The sequence below is a fragment of the Centroberyx affinis genome, unplaced genomic scaffold, assembly GCF_046629955.1.
Source record: "Centroberyx affinis isolate AG114_WGS23_722 - 3 ecotype Tasmania unplaced genomic scaffold, CSIRO-AGI_Caff_v1 ptg000939l_1, whole genome shotgun sequence".
Lineage (NCBI taxonomy): Eukaryota > Metazoa > Chordata > Actinopteri > Beryciformes > Berycidae > Centroberyx > Centroberyx affinis.
The window spans coordinates 236394-257500 of record NW_027279514.1 but is presented as its reverse complement, the minus strand read 5'-3'; the positions used below and the strand labels follow the sequence as shown (position 1 = coordinate 257500).

General features: G+C 42.6%; 1 protein-coding gene across 1 annotated transcript in view; it reads left to right on the top strand.

Moving 5' to 3' along the window:
- Positions 1-21107, top strand: part of LOC139645994 (endoprotease bli-like) — a 160580-nt gene that overhangs the window by 41088 nt on the left and 98385 nt on the right. The window lies entirely within an intron of this gene.

Genomic DNA, 21107 nt, shown 5'->3' with positions numbered 1-21107 from the left:
AAAAGTGCCTCAGACTCTACAGTGTGTGTGTGAAAGTGGACTCAGAGTGTACATTTATGATGAGAAAATATTGTCCTTTAAAAGTGTCAGTATTCTTAGAAATATGTGTGTGTGTATGGGTGTGTGCATGCATGCATATGTGTCTGCTTGCATGCATGTGTGTGTGTGTGTGTGTGTGTATGGGTGTGTATTTTCTTCAGTGTTATCTTGCATGCATGTAGCTGCGTTTTTGATGAAATAAGCTGATGTTATGGTGGGTTGCTGTGGGCAGGGGGCCTTCTCTCTGCTCTGCATCCTTCTGCATACAGAGAGACAGAGACTGTGTGTGTGTGTGTGTGTGTGTGTGTGTGGGTGGGTGGGTGGTGGGAGGGGGGCTGGATACAGAATGAGCGAGCAAGCGAGAGAGAAAGAGAGAGAGAGAAATTAAATCGAGGAAGGATATAGAGGGAAATGTCAGGAGCAAGCAAGAGCAAAAAGGATTCAGAGAGGGGGCGAGTGTGCGCGTGTTATTGTGTGTGTGTGCATGTGTGAGTGAAACAGAGAGAGAGAGAGAGAGAGAGAGAGAGAGAGAAAGAGAGAGAGAGTATTAGACTTGCACCACTGAATCTCCTCTCCTCTGAGGCTATTGTGCTCTGCTCCACCTCTCTGTATTGATTCCACCGGGCAAGATTTCTCTCTCTCTCTCTCTCTCTCTCTCTCTCTCTCTCTCTCTCCCTCTCTCTCTCTCTCTCTCTTTTGGTTTCTCTTTCTTCCTCTCATTTTCTTCCTCTCTTTTCCTCCTCTTCTCCTCTTCCTTCTTTGCTAACTAGGAGGAAGACTCATCCTTGTCACCCTTCTCTTCTGTTTTCTCTCTCTCTCTCTCTCTCTCTCTCTCTCTTTCTCTCTCGGACAGTCAGAGCTAAAGGATCATGTACACGTTCACCTTTAGCCACCTTTGAATCGATGCCTATTGATTTTAATATCACAATGAAATAAATTATTTTTCTTTGAGCGAGAGCGCCCCCCTCCTCCTCCTCCTCCTCCTCCTCCTCCTCCTCTTTTTTTCTATTTCCATCCCTCTATTCAATCCCTCTGTTTTAGAGGTAATGTAATCGGCATCTGAGGCGGGTCCTCCACAAGAGTTCAATCAAATTCACCGTGCCACCTTCAATTTGTATGTGTGTGTGTGTGTGCTTGTGTCTTGACTTATTTGTATCGCCCTCTCTTTCAGATTACTCTCTCACAGTTGTGCCATTAGATAGATTTGCATTAGCTTTTTTTTTATTGCTCTTCCTCATGGACTCCAGCATGTACCTAAAAAACACAGACATTGTACATATGACAGACGCATAATGTGCAGCTCGATAGAGTCGAGACCCTTCCAAGACGATGTTTCACATCAGACGCTGTGTGCATCAACATAAACAGCGGTCATTAGACCGCAGTGCTCTGATTATGACCGGTGAGTGGGTTAAAGCTGTAGATTCATCAGTGAAATTGCTTCTCCCCCCCGCCCACTGACCCACCCACCCACCTTGTCCCACGACGGCCCCTCGGTGTCCCTGTCACCCTGCTATCAACACCGGCTACCGTCCCTCTCGGCCGTGCCGCCCAAATGCACTCCCGGATCGATCGGCGCTTACGCCATTGTCATTGCATGTCATTGGTACACAGAGAGACACAGGACACAAATTACACTGGGAAATAGAGGTAGAAAAGGATGGATGGATGGATGGATGGATGGATGAATGGATGGATGGATGGATGGATGGATGGAGAGGGAGAAAAGAGAGAGGAAGAATATACACCAAGGAGACTGAGCGGTGTCAAAGATAAAAGTAATTCACTGAGCTCACTGAGCAGTGATACCTCTAATGCGGGGCTGTTTTATGTCACATCACTTTGTGAAGTGCACAGAAGTGGTCTATTTGAATATGTTGTCTTTCTCTAGTCTGCGCAGGGCGACAGTATATTATGTGGAGTATCTAAAAGGTAAATATCGATTTGAGCCAATCCTTTTTTCTCTTTGTGTCTGAGATGGTAGTGCTGTTGAGGATCTAGACATAGTAGAATTACCACCTTTTTTTACATTACTGCTGCAGTTCTACTGCATTGCTGCCCCCACATCTAAGAGGAATTAATTAGAAGATCCTGCAGTAGGTGCAAGGTGGTGGGATTTTACAGCTACACCTATACAGTCCACTGAGGGAATCAACACGATCCCAATATACTGTAGTTACAGACCTTTACTCATGTTGTCATATAATACAGTATCTACTGGTGTAGGAGGTGTGATAAAACATTTTATGGCTGATTAGGAAGGCTTACGTAGCTGCTCTATGAGGTACAGCTGTATATTTGATATTCTGCGGCCCCAGTGCTTCAGCTGATCGGCTTATTGTAATGAGGTGTGTCTGTATGATAAGCATTTACTACAGTATCTGCTCATGTTGGTGCTCATGTTGGGGGTCATGTAGGGCTGGGCGATATGGTTGAAATCAATATCATGATAATCATAAGGATTTTTCTCGATATCAATATATATCACGATATGGTTCATGTATGCAAAATCATGTTAAATAATCAAATTAATCTTCATCTCATTGAACCAAATGGTAATGTTAGGTGTGATGTCAAACAAAACCGAAATTTTCAAATAATATTCCTACCATACCTCATTTTATGAGAGTTTTTAAGTAAAATTTGCTTGTCATCATCACTTTAGACAGCAGAAATATGTGTCACGATATTAAAATATCTTCATATCATCACGATACGATTCCACTGAAAGATGATAAACGATAATATTGAATTATCGCCCAGCCCTAGGGTCATGGTTGCTGCAAGTACTGAGTGGATCAGTGTCCGGCAGACACACTGGCATCCTCAAAAAGTCATATTTTCAGGGCTGGAGAATAAACTTTTGTACTTCTGATATAATTCATTATAATAGGCTAGCTTGGTCAACCTATTAAAAACCTTGGTGTCAGGATACATGATCTATGCAAGGGAGGCTGCCACTGCCAGTGACAGTAAAAAAAAAATCAAAATACAAGGCTTTGCAGGACACCACCATTATCATATATGATTATGGATATTTTCAGTATAACTGCAACTGTACAGTATGTAATTGAAAAGCAGAGGATACTTACTGTCCATACTTTAGGGATTTTTACAACAGCTAAGAGGTACTGAGTGACTTATTACTTAAATAGCAGTAATGTACCATTGTATTAAAAAGGAAAGAATGCAAATGAAATAACAAATCAATCTTTTATTTTTAATTGATCATAATTAAACAAGTGTGCTAGTGCGTTCTAGGTGCTCAGGTGGAGGGGTGAGGTGGGGGTTATGCATGGCTGGAGAGAGTGAAACTACACTGGCTTTAAAAATTTCACCTGTTAACACCAAAGTGCTGTGGTAGCAGAGTGTTGTTGGAACTAAGAGAATCACTGAACAAAATATTTAATTCATGTGTTGACTTGCTGCTTGCTGGATGTACTGTGGATGTACTGCACTCCAAACTAGAGCTGGCTCATACTTGTGTGACTTCTACTGTACTGCCTGGTGTACGAGCACACACTGTATTTCCCTTATGCAGCTCTTTGAGCTCTGTGTGGCCTGAACAGTGCATACCCCCAGTTCCCAAAAAGCATTAAGCACAAAAGAACAAACCAACCAACCAAGAAACACACAGAGCCCGGCTCTTATTGAGATTCTCTCGAACACAAGAGGAATTCAGCGTTTATCTTTCACTATATAATAAAGTCCTTGAACAGTAGCTAAACAAAGTGGTTGCTAAGCAACACATAAGTACCTGTATGAACAGTGATTTTTGGTTATCACATTAATATTTAAATTAACTGTTTTGTGATCACCAGGGGTATGTTTTTTTTTTTTTTTACAACGGCTTTAAACATGACTCAGCTGCAACTATCCAGTTTATATTTTTACAATGGTTTTATTGCATGTCTTTTTGATGTTCTCTATGTTTATAAATTTGGCAAAACCTATAGCATTTCATTTTAGTCTGTATTTTATCTGTTTTCTTCAGAGCATGAAGGAAAACCCTCTTCCAGTCAAGATTGTCTAACAGTGCTATAAGTCTAACATCATCCTTACAAAGTACATCTTTACATCAGTGTGTGTGAATACTTGTGTTTGCATGCTCACGGTGTGTATGCATCCATGCATTAAGGTGGTTTTCTGGCTCAAGTCCAAAGAGTGTCAGAACTCTGCGTGTTCGTGTGTGTGTGTGTGTGTGTGTGTGTGTGTGTGGCTGTTTGGTAGAAATGACACTGGCCGGCCATGTAAAAGTGGGTCTGACAGGGGCGAGCGACAGAGTCAGCGCTTTTTTTTCCTCCCTCCTCACCCCCCGCTGTTCAATCCATCCAGCCGCTGTCACCACGGGGGAGCAGACAATCTATCAAGGCATCGGGACGCATTCTCCTCACCTGCGCCGCGCCTTTAATGAACAGCCAACATGATCCCGGCTGACAAGCAGGAAATGGATGTAATAAAGATTGTTTCTGCATGCTCTTTGCATCCCTGATAAATCACCTCGCTGTGCAACAGATACGGGAGCCACATGGAAATTTGATTTCACACGGCGAAGGGGAGGAGGAAGAGAGCGGCGGGGGGAAAAAAAGAGAGCTGCTAGTGGCAGGGTCACTCTATTTTATTCCCCTTTTTTCTCCAGTGGAGCAGTGGAGCAGAGTGTGTGTGTGTGTGTGTGGGGGGGGGGGGGGGGCTGAATGGAGGGACTATTGTTTTTTTCCCTTTTTTTTTTCCTGGGCTCTCACTTGTCCCACCGATGCTCTGTTATACCTGTGAGGATCTTAGGGCCCAGAGGATCTGCTTTTGAAAGGATATATCTCACCCCCCCAACACACACACACACACACACACACACACACACACACACACACACACACACACCTCCCCACTTCTCGAATCGTTACTCTTCTTGCCACACCTGGTCTTGGTAAAGCGGGTTCAGAAGACACCGAGGTTAAGGTGACACATGCTGTAACAAACAAGCATATAGGCCTATTTACTGTATCACAACGCAGCACACACACACACACACACACACACACACGCAGGCATTCACCCACATGTCCTGCTGTCCAAACCTACTGTAGCAGTGCTCTAACAGAAAAGCATTCAGATTGTAGAGTAAAGAGAGTGGGTGGGGGTGGGGGGGGGGGGGGAAGAAAAGAGAATAATGATTAGAGCTGGGGAGAAATAATAGTGAGGGAGCGGGAGGAATACATGGGGAATGGAATAGGGGAGAATAAAGGGAGAGGGAGATTGAGATAGGGAGAAAACGGGAGAGGGAAGAGTGAGATAGGGAGAGAGAGAGGAGGGGGGGGGGGATGCAGATATGGGGGTGGGTGGGTAATTTATGATTTAATCTAATGCAGTCTGGACCTGCTGTAAGTCACACAGACCTCAGCTGGGAAAGCGAGGGAGGGAGAGATGGAGAAATCGAGAGAGAGACATTAACCTTTCCTCGAAGCGAGCGTGGAGCTGTTTTATCTGACCACCATCCACCCCTGTAAACCTTTTCTTCTCCTCTCCTCCTCCCCTTCATCCCTCTGCTCTCCCCCTCTTTTACTAAAGGGCTGCAGTTCCCAAATGCATTAAATAAGTAAGATCAACTTTGTTTCCACTGACTTAAAGTAATAATCCAAAGAATGTGTCCATGTCCATTTTGCTACTCTCTATCACTGATAGATATAACACAATCGTGATTCAACCTATAGCCAGTTCATGAAAGCTTTTACATTTGCTGTTCTGAACACTCAGTGTCTCTTAGGTCTTTCCCAGGAAAAATCCTCTGTTGCACAGGAGGTGATGTGTTTTACGTTTCATGCAGCAGCAACAGCAGTTCGTTTTGGATAAACTGAAGAAGAACTGGGTAGTTAGCATGAGCAGTGATAGCCACCATGGCTGAACAGACAAAGAACAGAGCGCCACCTACAGCAGCTCAGACTGCATCAACAGAAAATCCAAGGAGAAAGACGTCTCAGTACTGGACACACTGTTTGATTGACAGGTGATCTCTGGGAAGAGCAGTGCAGAAACACCACAGCAATGAGCGCTTAGCAACAAAGATGGAGACAACATTAAAAACAAAATGAGGAACTTAAGGATTACCACTTTAAAATGCAGTTAAAGCAATATTTCACATTGGCAGAACGTATGTATTTTTCACGCAGACACATACCTCAGCATGAGGTAACAAACAGTCAACCTGCAACATGAACTGCCCCAGGAACCAGTTGTTGCCACTGGCATTGCCGCTGGCATTTTAGGCTGTTTTCGAAATGACTTCTTGAAAAATAAAATATCATGTTGGTTGGATTGTCTGAGACCATATATGTGTTGCATAGAAGTATGGCTTTTTGGACCAAGGAAATGACATCGTATAGATACGTGGGGCACCCACTATTGATGGTTGACTGTAACTGAACTCACAGGAGAGCCTGTACTCTGTTTAGTGAAATATCACTAATAGTCAGTATCTTCAATAATCAGTACCTGCCACTGGCATTGCTGCTGGCATTTTAGTCTGTTTTCAAAATTACTTCTTGAAAAAAAATAATACGATCTTGGTTGCAATGTCTTTGATCATATGTGGTATATACAGCAATGTAGCGGTAAATACAAAGGTGGATGAGCTGTGACCTCCAGTCGGTGGTCATCATGAGGCAAACAACCACCAATCTGAACACAAATCAATTATATTTTGAGAAGAGTATAACTTTCCTTTTCCTTTAAAATACCTTATTCTCATATATCTTACATAAGTTTGATGTTACTTACTATGATACATACTAGGAATTTATATCTTAAAGAGGGGGGATTAACTGAGTTAAGTGGGTTTTACCCTCCACAACATTCCTGGTTATATAGAACCTTTTCAACCAAGAAAATGACATCACTAAATATACTTGGGCAGCTAATATTGATGGTTAACAGCTACTAAGCTCACATGCTAAAAAGTGCTTAAAAAAGACTTTATTTAAGAGAAATATCATGTTTAGATGATCTTCGTGCCAACATGCTTTGGGGGAAAGTCAGCCCAGGTCAGTGAAAGAATCCCCAGTGTGAAATACTGTCCACCCACTGGCTTCCTGCTATGGTTCCTAGTCCTTCGGTTACAAAGAGGGAGCCAATAGCTGCTCTCCAAAACACAGTGAACCAATGGGAGATGATAGGCAGTGGGCTGCACCAGCGCCTACTACAGGAGTGCAAGTGTGTGTATGTGTATCAATAATCTCCCTCCAGAGAACCATTCGCCTGGATAAATATTGGTTTTGCGTTGGCCCCTGTAATGGCACCCTGTGCGGGCGGCGGGGCCGGTAAGTGACGTTGTCTGTCATGCCGCTGGCAGGCCCGGCGTGGGAGTCGTTGCCACATTGTGGGGTCTCTCCAGCGCTCATTTGAATTCGCTCTTCCCCAATCATGCCACTACATTTGCCGACTACACACTTCTACACTACACTACACTACGCACGCTACTCCCACTACCTGTTTGGGGCGCCGGCGCTCTCATTTGCATGAAATAAGATGGAAATGGAGCCCTTATTTATGCCAACAGAAATGGAGTGTGTTATTAAGGGCACTATTGTGCAAAAGCGACGGTGGCGGTAAGAATACATTACAGAGGCTATTTCTGGAGTGGCTCGAGTCACGCAGAGGGTAATGCTTTACTGGTCCCTGATGACTTCCACAGTCTGGGCGCCAACGCTGTGGATGGGCTGCCTGTATGTGTTTATGCGCATTTGTGTGTATATGTGTTTGTGCGTGTGTGTGTTTATGTGTTTGTGCGTCTGCCTGTGAGCCTCTGCGTGTTATGCCTGTGTTTGATCGTGTGTGTGTGTGTGTGTGTGTGTCTCTGTGTGCGTTTATCTACAGTACGTGTGCATGTGTGCGGCTGGTTTCATGCTTGCTGTATACTCGCTGCATACCTAGTGAATATGTTTTTAGGAGCTGTGCTTGTGTGTATTGCCTGGTGATGGACGGGTTGCCGGTGATTGACAGGTCTCCGTTCACACCGCTTCCATTGTAAAGCCTGTTTGTGTTGTGTGGGCTGTACAGGAGGCAGGTAGAGCTCCATATCTGTCTGTCAGGCTTTGACACAGCAGTTTGAAGCACTCACGGGGTCATTTCTGTTCTATATAAAGGATGAAATGGGAGGAGGAAAAAGGCCTAATGGGAGTCTAGCTTTTGCCCATCTTTTTGTTTTTCTTTTTGTTCATCCATTGAAATATGGGTCTAAAATGTTTTGTTAAGTACTGTGAAAGTTTAAGAGAAATTGCCGCCGCTTAAAAAAGAAATTGGGTTTGTTTTCAGCTTCCAGTTCCAGTGTCTTCTATTCATATTCTGTTGATAAGTACGTTGTGGTCGTTATTTTGGCCTTCATCACAATTTGACACATTTGATGTTTGCAAACCTCTCTTGTTTCTTAGGAAAACCACAGCGTTTGGCTAATGTCCACTTCACCTTAGCAGCATTTGGGTTTTTAAAAAGTATACCCTAATTTCCTCGTCACCTTTCACTAACCCAGCCCTTTCTCTGACCCAACCTGACCCCAGTGGCCTTTTGTGTCCAGTCCAAACCTGACCTGCTCCTCCACTAACCCTTGATTGGCCCCGGGTGACCTCTGCCCTTTAACCTTATAAGGTCTGCTGTTCCCAGGCTCCCTCAGTGGAGCGAGACCACGCTGGGTAAATATTATGAGCTGCTCAATTGGCTGAACCGTGCAGCTGCGGCATGACGCAGACAAAGGAGAGGGTAAAAGAGGGAGGTGTGTGTGTGTGTGTGTGTGTGTGTGTGTGTGCACGTATAAAATTGTGATTGTGTGTGTGTGTGTGTACATGTGTATGTTGCATGGTCATGTGTGTTTGCGTATGGATTTAGCCTCTTATTTAATGGCTTATAGCGGGGTGCGCCTCCCTGTGTGTGTGTGTTTGTGTGTGTGTGTGTGCGCTCTGTGATGAAGGAGTTGAGTGAAATAGAGACTGGGCTCGGGGAGGGACTCGTTTGTGGAGGCGCTGCTTTTTTTTTTTTTACGGGTCTTGTAATGGAGTTTATTAGCATGTGAGTAGCAGCCTGGGAGCATGTGTAATCTGTCCTCCTGAAGGGTGGCCATTTTGAAAACTGGATGTTAAAACAAGAAGAAAAAAAAAAGTTGTCCATTAACTGGAAATCCCCCCCTCCCAGGGCTAAATTGGTGTAAATAGTATTGTTCCCTTCTCTGTCAAAGATATATGGAATGTCGTTTGGCTGATGGCTTGGGTAAATGGTACAGCCAGGCAGCCGTATAGATATAACAGATCTGCTCCAACACTGCATCTAACCACTGAGCTGTGTAACTGGCCTTACACAGCATTTGTCATGTGTGCGTGTGTGTGTGTGTGTGGGTGCATGCATGTAGGTGTATGCGTGTGTATTCACGAGCATTTAGGAGATGGAGAGAAAGCGAGGGAAGCAAGTAGGGAGAGAGAGAGAAGAAAGGAAGGAAAGATGGAGGGCAGAGGGAGCTGTTGTTGGGAAAATACAGATCAAATAAGCTAATGTCAAGGCCAGTGTGGTCCCATAACTTCTCCATTCAACGAGAGGTCAAACTGGGGTCAAGCTCTATTGATTTTTTTTTCCAGGCTTTGTGGCAGTATTTCTTTCTACTAATAGTGAGTGCAGGCCTTCACCAGCACTGGATGTGACCTCTCTGTAATGTATAGGGGAAAACTATTTTTGGACTGATATTGCAAATGTCTCTCTCAGATCTTTACCTGAAGCATGGCAAACATTTTGATAGGAGAAAAAGTATTACATGTACTTACTGAGTGATAAGGGATAGAAATTTGGATGCATGATGTTGTTGTACGTCTATTTATCTGTATGTGTCACATGTGTTTGTGTGTGCGTTATGGGTTTCTGTATGTTTGTATGGGCTTGAGCTTATTGTTTTGTGTGTACGCTGCATCAGTACGTCTGTGTGTGTGTGTGCGCTTACATATCGGTGTGTTCCTGTATTCTCTGGCGTGTGGTGATGGATCGTGGCCGTTCCCTGTTTACCTAGCCTCATGATTTCCTGTGCTTGTGTGTAACAAGTGGAGTTTGGCAGGATTAATGAGCACACCGCTTGCTGAATGGATGTTTGGGTCTGCAAAGCACTCCATCATGGGCTGATGCTGCTGCCCTACCCCTCCCAAACACACGCACACACACACACACACACACACACACACACACACACACACACACCACACACACCACACACACTCTGCACCGCACCACTTACCCCTGCTCTTAATTACACATGCTTAGCCAAGTCCCATTAAGCAAGCTCCCCCATGCTAAACAATGCTAAAGCATCCACATTTCTTATAGAGCTCTGTGTTTAAATATAGTCCCCACACTGCAGCATGCAGGAGGTAAATTGTTCTAATATGTTTTCTCCTGAGAGGCACCGAGGAGGAGGTGGTGATGCTCTATTGGAGGTTTCATCGTGATATCACATATATGTGTATTATTAGCACATAACATTTTCACCTCAGACACCACGGTTGCATATATTGAGGGGTTTTCACCTCCAAACTTGTGACCAGTGGCGTCCCCACATGCATACATATACACTGCCATCTTCTCCATCACATACAAATTAGCAGGTATATCTATCACAGAGCATACCGTTCTAAAACTGTCACTTCTGAGGTCCACTGCTGCACCTCTCAATCCACAAACAGTAACCTCTGGTCAGCACTGCGGACAGCAGTCCTCTGATCTCTACATCAAACACACTTTCCTCATATAGCCTACAGCTTTAACACTGAATAATTGCCAACAAAAAGTAATATTGGCTGACAGTGACAACAAACACGTAATTAGTGTTTGCTACCACAGGTGTTACACAAATGGAGTATAAAGGATGTTAGAGGTTAGTGTGGTTCATTGGTAGTGTATTATTATTCATGTCTCAGTCACTGTTCTGACCATTTGGAGACCCACCACTGATTCCTTCCCCTGTGTACCAGTGAGTACAGGGGGCTTTCAGGTGACATAACAAACCCTTTGGTGGCCATATTTGAAGTATTGTCCTTGGGCAACAATGGCTTTGAGCAGCTGATTGCGTTTCTTGGCTGTCACAACAGAAGCGAATAGACTTGGTTAATATTTGTGCTTTTTATGACCGGGAACTGATCATTTCACCACTGATACATCTGATCAATTTTGTGTTTAGGTAATGTCAGCATGTTAGGTAGTATCTGGTCAATTAACCATGACTCACTGTCTTGTTATTAACACATCTGATTTGCACACTAGCTAACATATGTAGAAGAAGCTAGTGTTAGCGGTGGTGAGTAGTCGCATGTTAACATTAACACCGGTGGCTTTGCGGAGCTATTCAGAATAAAGCCAAAAGGCAGCTGTTTGTTTGAAATGAGCTCTTCTCAAACTACAACTGAGAGTGCTTTGGAGTAGACTAGGACAAAAGACTAGACAATTTACTGTATCACAGTAACCTAAATTTGGTTAGATAGAAGATAGATAGTGTTTATGGTTACTCGATACTGCTAATGCAGGTCTGTTGCGTTCAGCCTGCATGGCAGTAGCAGTTTATTAGCCGCAGATAATCTCAGATTATACGTCTTGTATTGGTAAAAATCCCTTACACCAACCCCTTCTCGCATCAATCTCTTCAAGGTGATTCGCTTTATTATTTAAGTGTTGCAGGAGGCCCAGCATACTAATGCCAGGGGCTGGATACATAGTATACAGAACATATAAGCAGTAAATTCTTATCCCCACATGTGTCTGAGATTAACTGTGTGTGTGTCATTGAGTGTGTATGTGTGCTTGATATTGTGAGTGTCTAAGTGTGCATAAATGTGTGTGCATTTTTGTGTGTATGTCTATGAGTCCATAAGAGTGTGCCTGTGTGTGTTTGTGTATCGCAAATGAGCACTCTAAGAATGTCTCTAACTCTGCGTGTGTGTATGTTTGCGTGTGTGTGTGTATGTGTGCATGTGTGTGGCCAGAAAGGGGGTTGGTAGAAAGGAGGACAGGAGGGTAGAGCAGAAATCAAATCACTTAATTGCTGCATTTTTCATCTCCATCTTTTGTTTTATGGCGGCTGAGGGCCGGCTAGCGACTCGGGCTGTGATTCATGGGCGTCACGGAGGCCCGCGAGCAGCGCAATCCCTCATCGGCACCCGGCCGCCTGCGCACCCAAAGCACCCGCACAATTACCGTGATGAATATGACTTGTTTTTGTTGTTGTTGTTTTTTTTTTCTCTCTCTTTTACTTTGCTACCTTCATTGGGTTTTACTAGGAGCGGCTCGGTGCTTAATGCAGCCGTTGAGCTGAGAGCGATTCAGGAATAAACTCTTTACCGTTTCATCCCTCCCCTCCCCACCCGGCCCCCGTGACAGCCGAGCCCACTGAGACTGGGAGGCAGCAGATACAGACAGATAGGGATGCATGGAGAGAGAGAGAGACAGAGAGAGAGAGAGACAAGAGATAAATATAGGGGAGGGGAGACGAGGGATGGGTTCGTAGTGAGAGAGATGCAGCGAGGAGATGTAAGGAGGGGAGGATATCAAAATGGAAAGAGGGAGTGGAGATGTAGTGAAAGAGGAAGGAAGAGAAAGATACAGGAAGTGAGGAGGAGATACTACGAGATACACGTCTGAGAGAGAGATGTGGAAGATGAGAAGGAGGTGGGCAAGAGAGGGAGGGTGATGGGCAGATACTGGGAAAGAGTGGATAAGAGAATGAGAGTGGCACAGGAAGGAAAGATAGGAAAAAAGACAGCAAGGAGATAGAGGGAGGGATGAAATGATAGAAGGAAGCTTTATAGTATCATGTTGGGTAAATGACATGTCAATCCTCCCTCCTAGCCCGTCTCTCGAAACTATTTCTCTTTACCTCAGTCTCTTTGATACACACCAGACTAGTTTAACACGAGGAAAATTTCATTTCCTTCTATCAGAATAAAATTTTATAGGTTGAATATGGACACAAATGCAAACACTTTTGGGATTTTTACTCTTATTTATTTTCTTATTAACATATTCAAATTAGATCATATTTAATAAAAAAAAATAGCAAATTTGCATATCTCAGTAGATAAAGTCAGTACATTTTCCTATAGCATTCAGATGAATAGGTAAATAGTTGGTTTGGATTTGTAAAAATCTCTTTGATTAATTATTTACAAAATACTATCTACTGTTTATGGCGAAAATCTCAGACTATCTTGCTAATTGCTCATGTAAAATTCCCCATAAATTAGAAATGACAAAAAATTTCAAGAAAGTCTCTGTAAATTACCAGCTATTTTGTTAAGGAGCAGCATGTCAAATTTGGTGGCCATATACAAGTTGAGTTGAAAAAGTGTTTTGCATACATGTCATTTTGAGAAAATGGCCATTAAAGTTTTTAATTTTATGCATGGTGCACTTCATGCTGCTGGTACAAAAAAGTTGTTACGATTATTGTTTTGTATATTGACAAACTACAGTTATGAAACTACAGTAGTCATAAAAACAAAATATTCTAATATCAAAATCGACTTATTCAGACAAAATTGCCATTTCCACATGTGGTGCCTCACCTTAAAACCAGTATACCAACAACAATCCCCATCCTCACTGTAGGCCACATTATTTCACAGTATCCATCACCTCTTTACTACAGAGCCCGGGAGTGGTCATCGGGAGAAAAATAATTTATGTCGCGGGCGCGATTTACTGTAACGTGCGCACAATATGCAATTCGAGCTCTCGTTTTCTCTGTTTCATGCGCACGAGATACAATTCGTTCCCTCGATCTGGTTAAAATGAGCTCTCGTTTTGGTTTATTTGTGCGCACAAGATATAATTCGTTCCCTCGATTTCCTCTTTACGTGCGCACAAATTGCCAAAACGTGTCCTCGAAATAGTGATATCGTGCTCTCGATATATAATACATGCGTTCTTCACAAGCTTATAAAGAGTCAGTGCAGATATTGGTGATTATGTTTAAATGTGGCGCTGTCCTGTGTGTGTTGCAGCCACCTGATTGTGTTTACATGGCCTGAAGTTTAAGTGGCTAAATATGTTGCAATATTTGGGGTATATGCCTATTCAGTGTAAACAGACAATGGATATTAGCATACCAAATCCTTACTAGGCCTATCTGCAATACCTAAAAGGTACCTTTTAAGTTGCATTGTTTCCTAAAATACACAGTTTAATGAAATCAAGGGAACGAATTGTATCTTGTGCGCACAAATGAACTAAAACGTGCGTATGTTACAGTAAATCGTGGACTCGATATATTTTTTTTTCTCTCCCAGTGGCCACTCCCGGGCTCCGTACTTTTCCTCTCTCTCTCTCGTTTTCACTCTCCTGTCTCTCCTTCTCTCACACACACACACCCATACACACAAACTCTCAGGACACATACAGTATACACACACAGGCGCACACAGAAACTCACACACGCACGCAGAGGCTTTGATCACACACTCGGCAGAATAAACCTGCTCTGGCAGTGAGGTTGCCTCCCCATCGTCTCTCCAAAAGGACTCTGATGCGCCGGGGCCTCACACACTGTGCTAAACATAGAGGAAGAGACAAGAAAAAGAAGATGAAACGAAAGCCAAGGCTCAGCCGTCACGTCCGCTCATCACTTCGTTTGTTCGCGTGTTTGTTTGCGCGCCTCATTGCGGAGGACAGGAGCGGGTTTGAGCGCTTGGGGTGGAAGAAAGAGTTGGGGGTGGGGACAGTCTATGTGTGTGTGTGTGTGTGCAGTGTATGTATTTGCGCACGGCTGGGTCTATGTGTTTGTTGGTTTGTTAGTGTGTGCTGGAGCCCTCACCTGCCTGGAGACGAGGAAGAAGAAGTAAGATGAGAGGATTCATCTGGTGGGAGTTTAGCAAAAGCTAATGTCACGTGACATCAAATATCAAAGAAAGCCTATAAGACTATAACTCTGACCAACAATATTATGGAAATGTTACACATTTCAAGTAATAATCTGTGACATTTTCATATAAATAAATGTCCACTTTGCTACTGTCGATCACTGATTAATATAACACAATAGTGATTCAACCTATAGCCAGTTCATGAAAGCTTTTACATTTGCCGTTCTAAACACTCAAATAGGTCAGTAGGTTTCAGTTCGGTCTTTCCCAGGAAAACTCCTCTGGCACACAAGAAGTGATGCATTTTACATTTCTGGTAGTGGCAAAAGCGCTTTGTTTGGAATCAATAGAAGAAGAACTGGGTAGTATCATGAGCAGTGATAGCTCCCATGGCTGAACAGACGAGAAAAGAGCGCCACCTACAGAAACTCAAACTTCATGAACAGAAAATCCAAGGAAAAAGACGTCACAGTACTGGACTCACTGTTTGATTGACAGGTGATCTTTGAGAAGTGCAGTAGTAAGCGCTTAGCACCAAAGATGAAGACAAAATAAAAATAAAAAAATAATCTTGAATTACCACTTTAAACATATCACATTCATTGAGAATAGGGTTTGGTCATCCGATATTTCCTGGTACTCAGAGATACTGCGCCTAAGGCAGACCCTTTGGCTCTTAGACTGCAAAAGTGAAGTGCTGAGCTGGAGCAGCAGGCTGTAAAAGACTGAGCTTCAGTCTGTGCATTAGTGATATTCTGTTAAGTCCAAGTTACAGCTTCAAAAAACAGAGAGAGTTTAAGAGAGCCACGACAGACAGACAACAAGCTATATTATCTTTGATCCATCTTTCCAACTTAATTCAGCAAGAAACCCATACAGTCTCACATCCCATCTTGAAAAAACAAACAACTGGACTGATCCAGCTGAAATGAATCCATACTAAGCCGCAGCCTCACACAGACAATCCAACACAACAAATAGAGACAGAATCAAATACTCGCTTTTTAAAGGACCATCCCAGCGTGATTGGTGTTTTTGCTCATTTTTACAACACTGTAGATTGTTTTACAGTGTGTTTTATCGCGTTACAATATATGTGTTATTTTTGCTTTTTTAGTTGTTTTTAAAAATAAATGTTTTGAAACAAACGCTGTCTAAATATTACAAGTACTCCTAGTAAAAAAGAAGGCAGCAAATTAAAGCTGTAATTGTGTAAAATCTAGCTTTAATTTCTGTTAGATTTTTTTGGACCAAAGCTAGTGGAAGTGTCTTGCTTTGGTTTGTACGTTGCCTTGCTGGGTTGATTGACAGAAGGCAGGTCCTAATGTAACCGCGGAGAACGTTAGCTATTGGTTGAAAAATTAGTTTTGGAGAGGAAAAAGCTGATGGCGGAAGTAAGGCGCCCCCTCCTTCTGTCTCCTCTCGGCTCTCGCAGTGTTCCCAAATGCGCGTTAATATGAAACGGCCATCTTCCAGTGAATGGAACTTCTTTCAAAATGTGATAATTTATAGCCTGATATTAGCGTTCTGATGCAGCTTTGCAGAACTAGATTTTTGGGTTCTCATTCACAGTGTTAGACCTCTCAGGAGTTGTTTTCTCTGCTGTTTGGAACTGAATGGGAGCGAATGAATTTGAAGATTGATTAGGAAACCCTATTGGCACGGGGTGAGAAAAAAAGTGTGGAATAACACACATTTCAACACAACACAACAGCAGCAGACACAAAGTATGCACCTTTCCACCCATAAAGAGGAAGAAAAGGAAAGAAGGAAGAATTGAAAGATACACCCATGATAGGCAGCTAGCATGAAAACAATTAGAGAACGGCAGGATAGGGGGAGGAAGGATAGAAATAACTGAAAGCCATCCATGATGCTGCTGTCATCAGAAAAAAAACATGGAAGTTGAATTTTGTGCTATTTTTTATTTTATTGTTTGTTTATTGAAAGTTTACTTGCCAGGTTATTCGATAATTGTATTAGCAAGGCTCTATGAAACCCATTCAAAACCAACAGGATATTTAAAAAAAAAATGCATAATTGGCAGTCAAATAAAGCTGATACTAAAGCTTGAAAAGCGAAAGTATTTTAACATGAATCATTTTTAATCCATCAGCATTGCTTATTTTCCTGTATCGCTTCCTATTTTTGGTCCATTCCCACATATCCATTATAACATATATATAGGATCAGCTTTTCCTTTATACAGCATTTATAGATACAAGAATCAGATCAGAACAGTTAATGAGGAAGACTTCAGTGCACCAGTGGCCGGGGGGCACACAGACTGTGTCTCTGTGTGTGTGTGTGTGTGTATGTGTGTGCCTCTGTGTGTGTGTGTGTGTGTGTGTGTGTGCCTCTGTGTGTGTGTGTGTGTGTGTGTGTGTGTGCGGACGTGCGCATGCTTATGCACATGTGTGTCTGTGTGCGCATGTGTATAGACTGTAGCCGGCTTTTAAATATTAATCTCAAGGTCAAAGGGAGGGAGCTTTTTGATATTCATGCAGGGTGTTGCACCCTCTGCTTGGTGCTAAAGCCCTGCCGACGCTGCTGCTTTTCTCACTGGCTCACTGGGTCATTATGTCTGCTACTGTTTCTCCTTTTGTCTCTGATGTGTTGGAGCCATATCCAACCTGACTGTGTATGTGTGCATGTCCATATGCAGTCATTTAAAGGTGCTGCGTGTAACATTTTACCATCAGTAAATCATTACCATATTCATTTTGAGATATTACTATAAACTAAGGAAACCATCACTAAGAAGATTGGCAGCATCTACTGGCCTGTACATTGCATTTTACATAATACATTTTACATTTACATTTCTTCCAGCATAAACACAGCTAAGGCTTTCAGAGTTTCTGGCAATGGCAGATGGTGGAAGGAGTGAAAGGCCAAAGGAAAAATCACTTCCAACATGTTTATCCTCTTCAGTAAAGCCAAAGAGAAAACAAACACACGGAGCAAGACCAGAGAGGCAAGTAGCAACATCCTCTGTGACAGGAAGCAAAGGGGTTTATGGGAAATGTGTTAATTTTCAGAAACACTAGCACTAACAATACCACTGGTGTGAAATAGAGGCGACCAATCATCTCATTTGTTTGCGTTAATTATACGAAGGTATCACAAATAATGATATATCGATGTTTAAAAATGCTACACGTAGCACCTTTAATTTGCTGGCGGCGTGATGCATTTTGCTGCTGCTTTGCTGCTGCTAAGCCAAGAAACATATCTAACCAACATGCAACACTGTATTGTGGATTTTGTTGATAGCAACTATACTGTATATATGTGCAGGTACAGCTCATCACGTGTGATTCAGAGATTAGATTGTGCGCTTATGGTATGCACTGCAGGGGGTTTGTGAGTGTCAGAGAGTGTGTGTGTGTGTGTGTGTGTGTGTGTGTGTGTGTGTGTGTGTGCACGTGTGGGCATGTGCACATCTATCTAGATCTTTATCACGGCAATCCTACACTGTAGTTAAGTTGAGAGCTCCTGGGACTCCTCATTATTTAAGTCATTTATCAAACTGGCCCTTTCCTCCCTTGTGGTGGAATACACACACACACACACACACACACACAAGGGAATGATCTTACACAAAGGAAAGGATATTTGAGACTTCTTCTTCCATTAGTTTGGAGGAGTAAGAATACTAAGCCTACAGTGAAGAGAACAAAGAGAGACAGAAGTGAACGGTGTACATTACAGAAAGAAGAAATGGATTAGACTCCTGTACTGTACCGACTCTACATTTCTTCAGTCTGGAGCTGTTGTACAGTCATGTTGTGTCATGTAGAGGTTGATAAGGGCCAGTGTGAACATGGCAGATCGTGGTCTTAATGAGCCATTTCTCCCAGAGAGAAACTGCTGATAGGTACAGTACATCATGCTCTCTTCTTCATACTGTATGCTTTATGCATGGTAATTTGGTTAGAGGACAAGACGGTGGCATCGTATACAAGGCGCTTGCAGTCTGTCATTCTGAATACTTCCAAACCACAGAACATGCTAGTTTTGTGGTTTCAGTTGAATCCTAGCTTGGCTTTTTATCTGTTTCTCCTTTTGTTGCTATTTTGTGATCATTTTCAATCAAATTTGTTGCAGATATTTGTCATGTTATCAGTGATATTATCAAGATTCAAGATTCAATAATTTTATTGCCATGTCAACATAGTTGATAGGAATTTGTCTTGGTTCACTCTCCCACAACAACAATGCAATAGCAGCACGCAATAGCAGCACACGATATACACACAGTAAAACAGTAAACAGTAATACACAACAGTATTATTATAAAGCAGTTAAGGCAGAAATGCATTGGAAGGAACAAATGTATTTTCAAATATTCCCATTATATTCAGTGGCCCAGTATGCACAGAAATTGTCAAGTGTCACTTCAAAATCACTCCTGCTCTGAACTTGATTTGATTTTGGAGCATCATTAGTGGACCAAAACAGCTTTTTCTGTGAGATTTGTAGCGCACACAATGACCACTGACCGATTTTGAGGCTAGATGTTTTACATTGACTGCAAACAAAAGAGGATAAGTTGAAGTAGTGTGGGAAGGTTTATTAGTGAGTAGACACAAGTAAGGGCAGTTTGGGGAGGCTGGGGTGTGGGCAATATGAGCAGAGGTAGGCCTGTGAATTACAGTCCCACCAGGAGCGGTCAGCACCAGTCTGAGACCTGACCTGGTATTGCAGTCCAACACTCAGCGGTAGATGAGGTGTGTGAAAGGAAGAAGCTTTCATACATTGAACTAGCAGCTGTAGCCACATCCACCGTCCATTGTCAGGTCACACTTATCACTAATATAGGAGTTATATCTCATATGATAGCATACCTATGGTAGCAGGCGTGGTATAGTTGCTGTTTTACATAATTACGGCAACTGTTTGGCTGATGCGATTTGGTTTCTAAACTGCTGAGCAGGCTGTTGGGAACAAATTAAAATAAAGAATAAGTTTGGTGGATAAAGCTGACGGATATATTTATTTCATTGTACACGCCACACCTTGCAACACTGAAATGAATAAATTAATAGATAAATCATTTAATAATATAGATTTGATTGTATTCATGAATTCAATTATTCATTTGACATTGCATTTATTTATTTATGCTGACATCTCACAATTACATAAATTATTTTGACGTACATATATTTATTTATGATGACGTTTCAAAATGTATTTATTTATTTAATCTGAGTCATTCCTCCATATCAACCTGCAGTGCACCGTCCAATGCTACTTGTGTCACTTATCATATCCAGTGTGTTCAGTACTGGAGCATGAGAACATCCTGACTGTGTTCCTGCTGAATAAAGCATGCTTGGGTTCGGGGAATACAGGTGCAGTCAGGATAGAAGACAGCTTGTACGCATATAAGTGAGTGAGGCAAGTTCAGGTTTGCGATACGTTACGAAGAAATAACTGCTAAAAAAAAAGAACATGCCCTGGCTGGACCATGGTATGTATGATAGTATAGGATCCATAATGAGTCAATAGAGTGATAACACCCTGGCTGATTGCTGCTGCCATCCATTGTCTTCATTGGAAAGCAATTATCTACATTGCAGCTACTGTAACAGACTTCTCCCCTGGCTTTGCATAGCTAAACTCAGATAGCCAGCCCATGAAAAATTGAAATAGCCACAAGACTGGTTATATGGTAATGTAATCTCTCCTATCAGACATCTTGGTCGACATGTCAAAGTGTTTGTACAATATATATGTGCCTTCACATGCAGAAAATGTATGACAGTGTAACCTTCATGTTCTACATCGCAGCTTGTCCTTTTCATTTTTTCCTCAGTCCAAATATTTAGTCTGTCAGCCCGGCCATGTCAGTAGATGTAGCTGTCTGTCATTGTGTTTTAACAGACTAACTCCTGGCTTTCCCCGTTAGTGTCAGAGAAACACCCCAGCTCTGATCCTAGCTGCACTCAGGTGTGTAACTGACTGCTCTGTTTCCCCGTAATTACATTGTGAGCCTGACGCGAACGTGTGTGTCTATGTGTGTGTGTGTCTTTCGCCCCCAGGCGGAAACATGTCATTTCCCGTGCTCCTGTCCTTCTGGTAGACAGATACAATATTAAGAGCCACAAATCTGAGTGTGAGTTGAGAAGAGACATGGGGGGGGGGGGGGAGATGGAGAGGAGAGGGAGAGGAAGAGAGGAGAGGAGAGTAAGA